Source organism: Sinohyriopsis cumingii, unplaced genomic scaffold (assembly GCF_028554795.1).
Source record: "Sinohyriopsis cumingii isolate HCF-2022 unplaced genomic scaffold, ASM2855479v2 utg001101l, whole genome shotgun sequence".
NCBI classification, from domain to species: Eukaryota; Metazoa; Mollusca; class Bivalvia; order Unionida; family Unionidae; genus Sinohyriopsis; species Sinohyriopsis cumingii.
The window spans coordinates 795,339-808,097 of record NW_028315960.1 but is presented as its reverse complement, the minus strand read 5'-3'; the positions used below and the strand labels follow the sequence as shown (position 1 = coordinate 808,097).

Below are 12,759 nucleotides of genomic sequence, written 5' to 3'. Positions count from 1 at the left end.
CCTGACAGTCACGTTACTGAGTATCGGTGAGAAAGAGTCATGTCGCTGGCGCGCACGCACGCTCTTCGATATTGCACTGCATTCAAAGAAATCCTACGCGTAACTTCGTTGTTTAGCGCCGCTATCACGTGAGGTAGTGTTGCGACCCATTCAGAGATCCCGTATCCGTGGATGTTTCCTAAGCATACTGATATCCAAACAATCACACAGCAAGTGTTCGATTAAATTGTTCATCGACTGTCTGATCACGGTGTAACGTGGTGCGTCTTCTGACAGCGCACGGATCGACGAACCTCTCAACGCATTAGAGGCTTCTATTTATCAATCTAGAACTTGTATGTCCATTTTTGCCTCGTTCACTAATTGGGTTCTCTAATTCGTAGACCTAATGGTCTGTCCAGCCTCTCTGCTGCTAGTCAAATTAAAATGTCAACAAAAACGAAACAAAATGATGCTCATATTATGTAAGTAAAACGTGGTTCTGGTCGTAAGCACGTGTTGATAAAACTCTGTTCTCTTCAAACGAATCTCGATCTCAAACAGACGTATCATTATCAAAGTCCCATTGTTGGCAAAATGTTCTTACCTAAATATATATTAACATATTTACACAGATTTACAAAATAAGCTCAGGTCAGAACAAGAATAAACAGATAGGTATATTGTAGATTGGGAGGGACTGGTGAAAGTACTCAGAAGGATACCTAGTTACAGGTAAGGTTTATTTAATTTCTTTTAAACGTCAACATGGCTCGGAAAGGTTTAAAAATATTACCACGAGAATATAAGCGAGAAGGAGGGAACGAATAGGAATAGTAAGGGCCTAACTGAATGGATTTGCGGAGTCTCAACATCACGAAATTAACATAACAAAGTCTATAGATTTTATTATAAACTTCTTATCGAGCAACGTTTATTACTGACAGCAGCATTTTTTGCCCCGTCCAAACTTACACAAACGAGACAATTCTAGAACATGTTTTTGTGAAAACGATTTCTTGTTCACGGATCTTAGTGACACCTTTAAGCGAAAGAAAAACAGCTAGTTACCAAACACTTTGTTTGAAACTATATAGTTTACGCGTCATAATGAGTAGTGGCAACGGAAAACAAAATATTAACATCTGTCACTTTGATAAATTGTTCTACATATATATGATATTAATACATAAGTAGCCACACCTTTATAAATGAGCACACTAACATCGCACGCAAGCTAACTCATTCACTCCATTTTATAAACACATTTGACATAAACTGATGACTCTTGATGTTCTCTTATTCTCATTTTCTAAATTCGTAAATGTAAGAATACATTTGTTTCTATATTCGTGTAACGAAACGATTTCAAACAAGTACCAGAGTACCTCTAGTTAAAAAATTTTACAAATTTTAAAAAAAAATTGCAACGTGGATTTTATACCCTAGTACCCTATACTGCATCGTGATTTCTAAAAAATGTGTATTTTCTCAGATTTTGTGATTTGCCCTTTTAATCCATACAATATATATACAGGCACGTACATAACAACACTAACATACCGTGTCACAATAAGCTGCGATTCTTTCAAATATGATTAACAATCAATCACAGTTTCTATAGAAAGAAGAAATTTGTTATTTCATATCAAGGCAGTTCCACAAGCACTTACTGGCTCATTGCCGAATCATAGAGGTTGGGTGTGTCCATATACATGTTAATTACCATCACAGTGACCTGTTGACGTTATAATAACATTTTATATTTCCGCTATGATAAATATATTAGTCATTGTTTGTTTTAGCCGTTGTAGATTATGGTAATTCTACTCATCTCTCAACGAAACACGTCTGCGTCTGTCACATTACCAATTCCGTACCTAACCTCTTTGGACTGGCAGCATAATGTAACAGGATGCACTGTAATCTTGGATATATATATATATATATATATATATATATATATATATATATATATATATATATATATACATAATATACATAATATATATATACATACATAAAGTGTTGGTATAAAGCAATTTGATATATCAATACTATTGGTATATCAAATTGTGATCCGCCCGTTTCGCAACAGTACACATATATTACAAACTTTCATGGAAATGTGCAATCGTTTGTAGGCTTATATTTTAGTGATGAATTTCCACTTATTAATTATTAGTGCTGTATGAAAATGACGATAAAACGTATTAATAATCCCACTTTTCTACATGAATTTAACATGGCACACACTTGTAACGAAATCCTTTCTGCTTTCCGTTCCTCCACCCCTCACATGGATGAGGGAGAAAAGTGAGTGAGCGATAAAAAGAATCTGGCTGGATGAAAACCTTAAAACTGATCTTACTCCATGTAACCTACAAAAGTATTGTTCATCTTAATGGTATGTTTACACTTTTCTTGGGATTTATCTATAGTGTTCATAATATAAATGATACAAAGTTGCAATAGACTGTCGACACCATAACGTGGGTTACCAGGTACACATGCTATAACGTATTCAATGCCTTCTTGCTGTTCATTTCGTTTCGTAACCCGAGTATACTGTTCTAAAATGATCATTAATTAAATTTGTAAAAATGTCCACAAAGCCCACTCCTCTGTCTCTCTCTCTGTCTGTCTGTCTCTCTGTCTCTCTATCTCTCTCTCTCTCTCTCTCTCTTTGGACCATCGTAGCAAGATAAGGGTCAAAATTCATGAAAAGACGAGCATAGATGGTTTTCGCCTGTTTTCACAAGACGATGTCTCTGCACCTATAAATGATGGTAAAAGTTTGGTCAAACCGACTGAAGGAAAAGAGAGAGAGAGAGAGAGAGAGATATAGAGATGGGGAAACAATTTTATATTCGGTAGTAATGTTTATTAAAGCAGAATAATGAGTTACATCAACAGTAAATATATTATAATATTTTAATTATCTCTTGTTGGTTCGTCATTTCGCTTAGGTTCTATTTCACAGAAATTTCCATTCGCCTATACGTGTGAGTGGCTGGGCCTTCTGTGTTCAAGAAGCTAGCGACGTGTTTGTAGTACTCTACTCTTTTCACTAAAAAATCTATCATGTTCGGATCATAAGGGTGTCTTATATTGATTTAACTAATGTGAATAAAAATACAAACTCAAAAAAGACAATAATCAAACTCGTTATAACACGATTTGTTTTAATGCGATTGTGCTTATAACGCGATGGCAGCAAGGCTCCCAATTTTTAATTTAAGGTGACCTCTCTTTTAACATCCTGAGTACACGGTCTCGGAAAGCCAATTATTCGTATCTCTAGCAGATTTTAATCCCAGCACTTTGTTTATTGTTACCTTAACTTCACCGTGCACCGTTCCCACACTATTGGCATGCATACAACTCAAAACTAAAGTATATTTGATGTCTGATGGAAAACCGGTGAACAAAAGCAAACAATATATTATCAAAAGATTATTTGAAACTGATGACAATGAAATTTCAATGCAAATTTTCTAAGGGGAAGCTTTCTTAACAAAAATTGTTATCGTGATCCCGCTTATATCGAGAACAGAAAATACAGAATATAGGATGTGTGTCCAGTCACTGAATAGATACAGAACTAACGTTGTTTAATTCGTGACATTGAATATATGGCACTATTGGTGAATCTTTGTGGTAAAATTACAATAATATTGTAGTAACAGGATTGGGTGTTGTGTCAGCCTTTTACTTAATGAAATAAGCCGTCAAGTGCACCGGAAACAATTTTCACAAAGCAAAAAAAAATATTAAAGACGTTTGTGATATGTTTTAATATATTTAATTAAGAATTGTTACGAGGATATACATGCCAGCAACCTGAAACGTGTTATACAAATATTTGCTCGAGACTTAGTTATGGTTCTCATACTACAAAGGCTGAAAGATTGTAATTTCTAAAGTGAATCATGAACATTCATCAACATTCAAACTTGAAACAGTGGTATCGAGATTAGCACGCTTTTAGTTTCCACTCTGTCAATTTACCTCATGATGAATGATGCTTTTGCATTTCTTTTCCATGCAAATGAAAAGCATCAGTTTTAAATGTTTGTCTTTCCACACAATCTAGTGTTTTCTGCGTACTTTCAGGCGTACTTTTTTCCGTCTATTTGGTGTTACCTTTCAAATCCCATAAATATGTAGAAATTCGTATATATCGATAATATATGTCAGTGATCTCAACTATATTTGCAAAATATTGTATGACTAAGGTGGCTTAGCCCCTAGGGTCAGAAAACATTTATATATATATATATATATATATATATATATATATATATATATCAATGTGGCCGAGAAACTACGTCCCAGGCTCAGGGAAACATATATGTTCTTAAGTTATCAGATTGTAATTGACGTTCTCATTCCCTTCTACTGCATGAGTATTACTACATCAGCTGGGGATTTCAATAGGTATGCTTTGTCTATGTAACGTAGGGAACCCCTTTCATAGACTATTAAAAGCTACCAATGTTTTCCTATGAAAAATGAAGAAATTATTTTAATGCCCTTCAGCTATTGTTATAACGATCCGGCTGTGTTGGATTTATATCCTCGTACCCCAGCCCCTAGGGCTGAGCTTGTAAAGTGAATCCTGAAGGAATATTATATAACTCACATAATTATCATTTACCAAAGTTTAACATTTCTGGTTATAATAATGATGGGGACTGGGGTCAGTAACATTCCACTATACGTACGTACATATGGACGGACGGTTGGATGAATTTGTAGACCTTTTGGTAACTGATGTTCTTACACAACATACACTATACATATAACTATAACTTCTTAACGTTTTATTTGGTAAATCGATGAACGAACCGCTTCTTCAGTACAAGGCAATGGCATAACATATTGATGCAGACTTGATGCAGAATATTTTGAGGAAACATTCTTCACAGAATCGCATTTACAATATAAAAATGGGCTAACTTAAATGTTTTTCATCTGTGATGCACGTCGATAAACTGTCAAGCTAAATGTCCGCTGACATCGCCATCTTTTTAACATTCCTGTGGTATAATCATCGTGACCTCACACATCTACATCTGTTATTTGGACGACGTCCAAAGTTACTGCAGTATTCTCCCGATTTCGCGCATCTTCCGGTACAGCCGCCCCACCCTATACTGTAACAGTCTGCTCCATGGGACGGTTCTGGGATGCATATCAAAAGCATGGTTATCACCATCAATGTCACAAGGAATCTATGAGAGGTCATCTGCAAATGGATTGGAATAGACAGTCAAACTCATCGCAATGAATCATCCGTATGACGAGAGAAAGATTGCCTATAAATGCATCAGGGTATTTAATACATGATTATGTCTACACTAATTTGGTACAAAGGACCTTGAAGGATAGATATTCAAGTACGAACGTGGCCTGATGCAAACGAGATTTAGAACTGGTTTGATTCCACATGCTAAGAACAGCATTTGAATCATTTATCAATCGTGTAAATCAATATAGAATATTTCTCGAAAGCTAATTTATCAACTTCCTACTCTTTAGTGGGTTTTGCCATATGGTAATATGCCCAGAATGAAAACCAGCCTTTAAAAACGTATCAAATTGTTTTGAAAATACAATAATACCGGCTAACCGAGTCCATATCCTGAATAATAATTGCCCTATTTGGCTCCCAAACAGCAAGTGGATACACACCAATAAAACGACCACAAACATTGCTACTTTCGAATTTAAATTATAAATACAAGAAAAGCTCTGAATAGCTTGCTCGCTTTTTTCTTTGCATTTTTGTGAGAGCGGGGAGCTGGTTGAGTTTTTGTCTACATTAATTTAAACGTCGCAAACATTATATACTTGTAGTTGTGTGAATAGAAATGACTCAGCTTCCAGTCTATTTGGGGCCAACATTATTTCACGCCAAAAAGTCCTGAAAATATAGCGCACTAAGCACTACTTGCATTGTACGAAATGACATTTTTACCTCGCTGTCTTTTTATTGCTCAGTCTCCTATCACAAATCTCAAGCACTGGCACTAAACTAATCCATTTGAACAGCGACGGCAGTATTTCATGGTACCTGTGTGTGTGTGTGTGTGTGTGTGTGTGTGTGTGTGTTTAAATGTCTTGTTGAGGAAGATGGGAAAAACAAATAAATTAATGATAGTTATAACAATGGTGATGATATATATGATGCTAATGACGATTACGTCCAGAAAAGCGAAAAAGAATTAAACAAAAATGGCATATACCTTATATCCTTGACTCTTCAATCTGGTGTCACAAGCTGATGTTTTTATGTTGTTGTAGTTATTTGGTACGGTCGTGGCCGTGGATAGATTTTATACACAAGCCTGGATAAAAAAAAAGAGAGTTCCATTGGACGTCAGACCTTCAGTGCTAATTGGTGTCAATATTAATGAGGTTTTGCCGCATTCGTAGGGAACCCTGGCTTTTAACTGTACTTACTTTGAGAACGCTAGCGCTGAATTAACAAAACGAAGAATCGTATATATCCGTGTCACGTTTATGTATTTCATAGGATATGATTGTATATATTTATTTACTATGATATATTAAACTGGTGCAACAATTTCCCATCGATAGCTGACTAAGTTTGAATAGAATCATTCAAAAGAGTAATTGCACAACTTTGTATTTTCCCCCATGGGACCTCCAATTATTTATTATTCACACAAACCCGGATCTCCTGCAAATAAAATAAGTTATGAAAATATCGAGATTTATTTACCCCTGTTAATTATGATAACTTTCTGCCAACTTCATGTAAATTCATTTGCTCAAACGAATACACGTAATACGAAGTGGCAACTTAAATTGACACTACTAAAATTTAGGCAGAAAATACAAGATTGCCATTATGTCGGACTGTGTATTTCAAACAAGATATTGTTTTGCCTTAAGGTGTCTTTCCGCTGAATACTTTTCATTTGCGTCTTTAAATGTACACATGCAATACACCTATACATACATACATACATACATACATACATACATACATACATACATACATACATACATACATACATCTTTGAGTAATAGACACATTGATTGATGTAGATAGGTACTAACATAAATTGTATACTACATCACATCAAGTAAAATAATAATAATAATAATAATAATAATAATAATAATAATAATAATAATAATTACAATAATGATAATAAGAAAAAATAGTGGCATAGTACAGCGCCAAACCATTAGAATCTCTTAGCACTTCACAATATCAGATAGCATATAAAAGCATAAACAACGACAAGATTAGAAAAGCAAACACCTTGAAAGTGCAAAATAAAGCCATGCTGACAATAATGCAGGAATTAAACATTATTAAGTTTTTTAAGTCAGTTCTTGAAGTCAAAATAAGCTGGTTTTAAGAGCATTTTTGAATGAGTTCACAGTGTCCTTGTGTCTAAGATCCAGGGTAATTCGTTACACGTAGCTAGACCCTGGTACGCAAAAAGAACCTTGTTGGTATGGCTTCTTTTTAACAGTGGTAACTATGAGACTACGAATGTCGGAAAATGAGTGTAAGTTTCTAGATTGTGTATTCACATGGGTGAGGTCAGATATGTATATTGCACTGAAGCATTTCAACGAAATGTATGATAGTGTACAAATTATGTATTTTGTGTTGAACGGGTAGACAATGAAGGCTACGGAACACGGGAGGTCTATTCTGTTGTTGGTACTCTAAGGATGATCCGAACAGACGTATTTTGATCTTTCTGATACGGAATCACAGACTGGACACCTGCAATCAAAGTTTCACCAGGTATAACTTCATCTCTAAGAGTTACAAAAGTGTTTTTGCTTTTGTCGTCGTCGCTGTTGTTCTTGTTGTAGGGTTAAACGCCATTTTTCAGCACAAGATAGGTTATACACGGCGACCGATATAACTGGTGGAGGACAAACCCTGTAAAACCCCGGGCAGAACCACTAACCCACGAGAACGGACAAGCTTTCTCACATACCCACGTTAGCCGAGCCTTAGACCCGATCCCACGCGGACAGAGGTGAGATGGAAGTAACCCGGTACGATGAGAGCTTTAAACCACTCGGCCACATGCTTTTGTCAATAATTTAAAGCACAAAGCAATAAATCATTCATATTTTATAAGTAGAATATTGTTGAAAATCTCATGCAAAAGTATTTTCAGGTGAAAATGAAATCATAATGAAGAGAGGATGGATAAAGTTCAAAGGCGAAAAATTGCTTATAACTTTCCATTTTTCTCTCATACTAAATATTGGCTCTTTAGGTCTGTGGTACTCTAATAATAGCCACTTGAAAAACAAAATTCTAGTAGGACGAAAAGGAGCAGTTTCGGTAACTATGTTACACAAAACACTAATCATAACAATTCATCCTTTCTGGACAATGCCAGCCTTAGCACCTACCGTATTGACTTCCGCCTTGCGTCCATCAATATGCAAATTAACGGTTATAAATCAATTTATTCAAAGGTAAGAGTGGATACAAGATTTGCCCGGGTTGGTAAAGAATCAGCAGTGTAAGAGATAGACTTTGTCTCCAGTTACTTAATAGGTACGTAATTAATATCGTTTTATTCGCGATAGTGAAGGTATGGTTCCAATGAAAAAGTTGTGGTTTGAAACATTTTGATTTGAAAAGTACAATTTCCCGAGTAACAGGTTTAGGTCTTGTTACAGATATACACTTATGAAATAATCCCACAAGTGCCGATTAGTAAACCGGAATCAATTGTTAGGAAATTAAATTGTAATTTAAACTAAACGTTTGTGATATGGTTGACGGTATTTAATTAAGAATCCTTACGAGGATATACATCCTAGCAATTAGCTATTTCTAAAAACTCTGACCCAGGAAAGTATTAAACAAGTAGTTGCAGGAGAGTTAGTCATGGTTATGATACTGACAATGCTAAACGACTGGCGTTTCTAAAGTGAATCGTGCACTTTCAAACTGGAAAAAACAGTATGGAAATTATCGTCCTCTTAATGTACATTCTGTAAATGTGACTCATGATGATTGCATGCATTTTATTTGTTTATCTCATTCGAATTAGATACATAAGTTCTAAACGTATGCAATTTCACACAATCAAGTGTTATAAACATTCTATCTTGGAAAGGTGTAATTTGTCCGTTTTTTGGGACGTTCCCTTTCAAATCCTACAACTATATTGAGACTTATAAAAATAGAAAATATACGGCGCATTTATCATATCTCACTTAAAGTTTCCCAAATGTCACTAGGTGGCTATGCCCCTAGGATAAGAATACACTGATGATGAAAAATAGGATTGTATCGATTCATTAGCATAATCATATGTTAGATATCTCATTAGGTATGACCCAGAAGCCGTGTCCGGAGACAGGAAAACATTGCTGCATATCTTCGTAATCATTCCCCTCGACTGTATTATCCCCTCACCAATTTATTGCATCTGCCTGTACAGCAGCCCCATTCTATACCGTAACAGTCCGCAACCCGTGAGAGTTCGCACAACATCAACCTTTGTTATAACTGCCGCAGTATCCGCAAGATTTACCAGACTTTCGCCCGCACTGTCTCCCCCACCCTATACTGTAACCGTTAGGTCTATGTACTAGTCTATGAATATGTAAGAATGTCTAATATATGACTATTGCTACACTAATCTGGTTCATGTGATTTTGAAAGACAGCTGTCCAGCACAAAAGGTTGCTAAATATATAAATGAGTTTTGAGGCAGGCTTGATTCCATATGTTTAAAACAAATTTTGAACCGTTTATCAACCAGTATATCTAAAGCTAATTTTTATGCTACCTAAACCTTAGTGACTTTCATCACGTGCAAAAATGCACAGCTATGAAAACAGTTGAGGAAAATATATCAAATTGTTGACTCTCAAAAGATTTAATTTAAAAACATAACAGCGATCAACAACCACTACATCACGAATAACAATTGTTCCATTCCTCTAAAAAAGAAACGTCTGTATCTCAAACTTTGGCAAAATTATCTTTTCTCATTATCATCCTGTTGTGCAGCAACGACAACGTTACAGTCATGACCTCTGTGTGTGTCTGTATTCGTGTGTCATTGTCTTTTTCTGTTTGTATTGGAGTTTTTATGCGAGAATCGATCCGCCTATCAGAGAGAGTCAGAAAGATAAAAGACCAAATTAATGATTATGATAACGCGTTTTTAATGATGGTTATGATGCTATGGGTGCTTACAGACAGAAAAATGGAAAATAACATAACAGGGAATGACTTATATTCCTTATATCTGTTGTTAAAATTCTTCGTTTGTGTGTTTTTATGGTTAATTGGTACTTTTGTGTCTGAGAACAGAATTTATATACAAGCCTGCTTTAAGAATAAAATTTAATTGGACGACATACCTTTATTGCATTTTTGGTTAAAAATTAAGGCTGATTCCTTTTCAACAATGGTAGGTAACCCAGACATTAAATTTAATTACATATAAAATCATAATTTGAGCAACCGACCGCTCCGGTGGCTTAGTGGTTAGAGCGTTTGCCTCGGATGCGGGAGGTAGCGGGTTCGAACCGGACGAGTCATGCCAAAGACTAATAAAAATGGTACTAGCAGCTGCCTCGCTAGGCGCTCAGCTTTAAGAGATTAATGTTAGTACTAGTCGTCATGACGTTAGGATAATGTGATTGGGTGAGCCGTCATGCTACATATATGTGGCTTAATGACCCAGTGCTAGATATCACCATAAACTATCACACTGCAGACATTGAAGCGATATGACTGAAAAAGGTTTAAAGCTACGTTACAAATTGAAGTTATGAATCACACACATAATTCTGAATACTCGGTACAAAGAATATTATATATCAAATTTATGTTTTTATTTCATGGGCTATGCATTTATGTAATTAGTGTCCAAAATGTATAAAATTCAATCAGAATCACTCAAAAGATAAATGATTGTAGAACTTCGCATTTTCCCCCATGCAACCTCCTTTAATTTATCATTCCACAATCCCGGATCTCCGAGAAACAAAATAACTAAACGACATCTAGTGATATATTGACTCATCTTCGTTAAGACAAATCTCTGCGACCTTCACTTAAATTCCTGTGCTTAAAGGGATCTCACGTAAAATGAAAGAGGGGATTTCAAGGAGAACGAAACTAAATATTTGTCATTATGTCAGACTCAGTGGATTGTAAACTTTTATACTCTGTATTTCAAGTACAGTATTGTTTTGCCTGAAAGTATCTTTCTGCTAAATATTTTCCATTTATCTTTTAATGTACGAATACAACACACACCTCTACACCCATGTATACACCCATCAATTCATACATGTATTCGTCTAATTAGGTTCACGGGGAATGGGGGCAGAAGCGTAGAAAATGGATCTATAATGGTGGATAATTGGGCTGGGAATACCTATCATACACGAATTATAAGACAGCGAGGAAATTGTTTGCAAATGAATTGTTGACATTTCCATGTTCTGTAACTTTTTGCGGAAGAAAGGATATAGGCAGGGTTGCGCAGAAGACTTCGAAGCAAACTAAATACACGACATTGATTCTGTTCGACAGTTACAAGCTAATAATGCTTATAGTTTGTCATTACGTGTAAATCTTATCGATAGGAATGGAGAAACTGCCAGCTGGCCCTAACAGAGGTTGCCAAACACAACAAAGAAACATATTCCCATTTTGATAAACTTGTAGATGAAATTCCCACTAGAGTCGTTCTATCAGTAAAGAAAGGGCCCGCCGGTAGTTTTGCATTGCATTTAGTTTTCGTGGATTTTCCAAGCAGTGTATGGCTACTTTAAATTATATTTACAAAATTGTACGAGGCCGAGAAGTGCTCCTGCAACTGAAACAACGCTTGATAATGCTAATCTTTGACGGTGAAAGGAAGAACAACTTAGATATGAATAATTATTGTGATATGAATGTTGCTCCATTGTTTCAGAAAGTCCTAGAAAGAAATTTATATACAATAGACTACTTATCTTTTCTAAACAGATTTATTTCCAAACCCAATACACCAGGGTTTTAGAAACACTTGCGGTAGTATAACTAGTTTTCGGTATCAAAGAAGATATTGTATATTAATGGAGATGCTCCTGTCTGTATTACGTTCATTGATCACGCTAAACCTTTCAACACATTTTATCACAGCGGGATATTCTACAAATAGTACAGACTAGGAATCCAAGGAAAGACCTGGCGCATCTCGAACGTTTCGTTCGAGATCGCGACATGTTCTTTTTTATTCGCAAACTGTCGGAAGGTTTCTTTAGTATGCAGGATGTAGGCGAGGGCCTCACCTTCTCCACGTGGTTCTTTCTGGTAATAATTGATGATTTGATCACTAACTGGATCAGACGTTGCGTGGTCTGAAACTTGCTCTCCATCTGCCTTGCATTTCATTATGGACGTCACCACTGTAATGAATTATACTCATCATTCGATGCAACATTGGCTTGATAACGTTTCTAACTGCGGTAGAAGATAAAGACTAAGCTATCACGTATAGAAAAGCTATATTGTTTTGGTCACTAATAAAATAAAACGAAGACAGTGTTATCCACGCTATTCTCTTTGACAAATATCAAATCCCAACTGTCAAAGTAAGACGTATGCCGTTCGTACCTGTAATACACAACTTAAAGTCAAACTACGCAATAAGAAGACGAAAACAACATGCGATAAGGACAAAAATCTTGTCAATTCCTTTTAATTGTATTGTCGTCAGAGACGGCGAAATGAGTCACTCGACAATT

General features: G+C 35.7%; 1 long non-coding RNA gene across 1 annotated transcript; it reads right to left on the bottom strand.

Moving 5' to 3' along the window:
* Positions 1-4,790: 4,790 nt before the first annotated feature.
* LOC149772850 (uncharacterized) lies at positions 4,791-6,595 on the bottom strand. Its single transcript, XR_016417575.1, has 2 exons — positions 6,231-6,595; positions 4,791-5,230 (listed from the first exon to the last, which is right to left on the bottom strand). It is a non-coding gene; the product is annotated as an uncharacterized LOC149772850 (long non-coding RNA).
* Between the last annotated feature and the right edge of the window lie 6,164 nt (positions 6,596-12,759).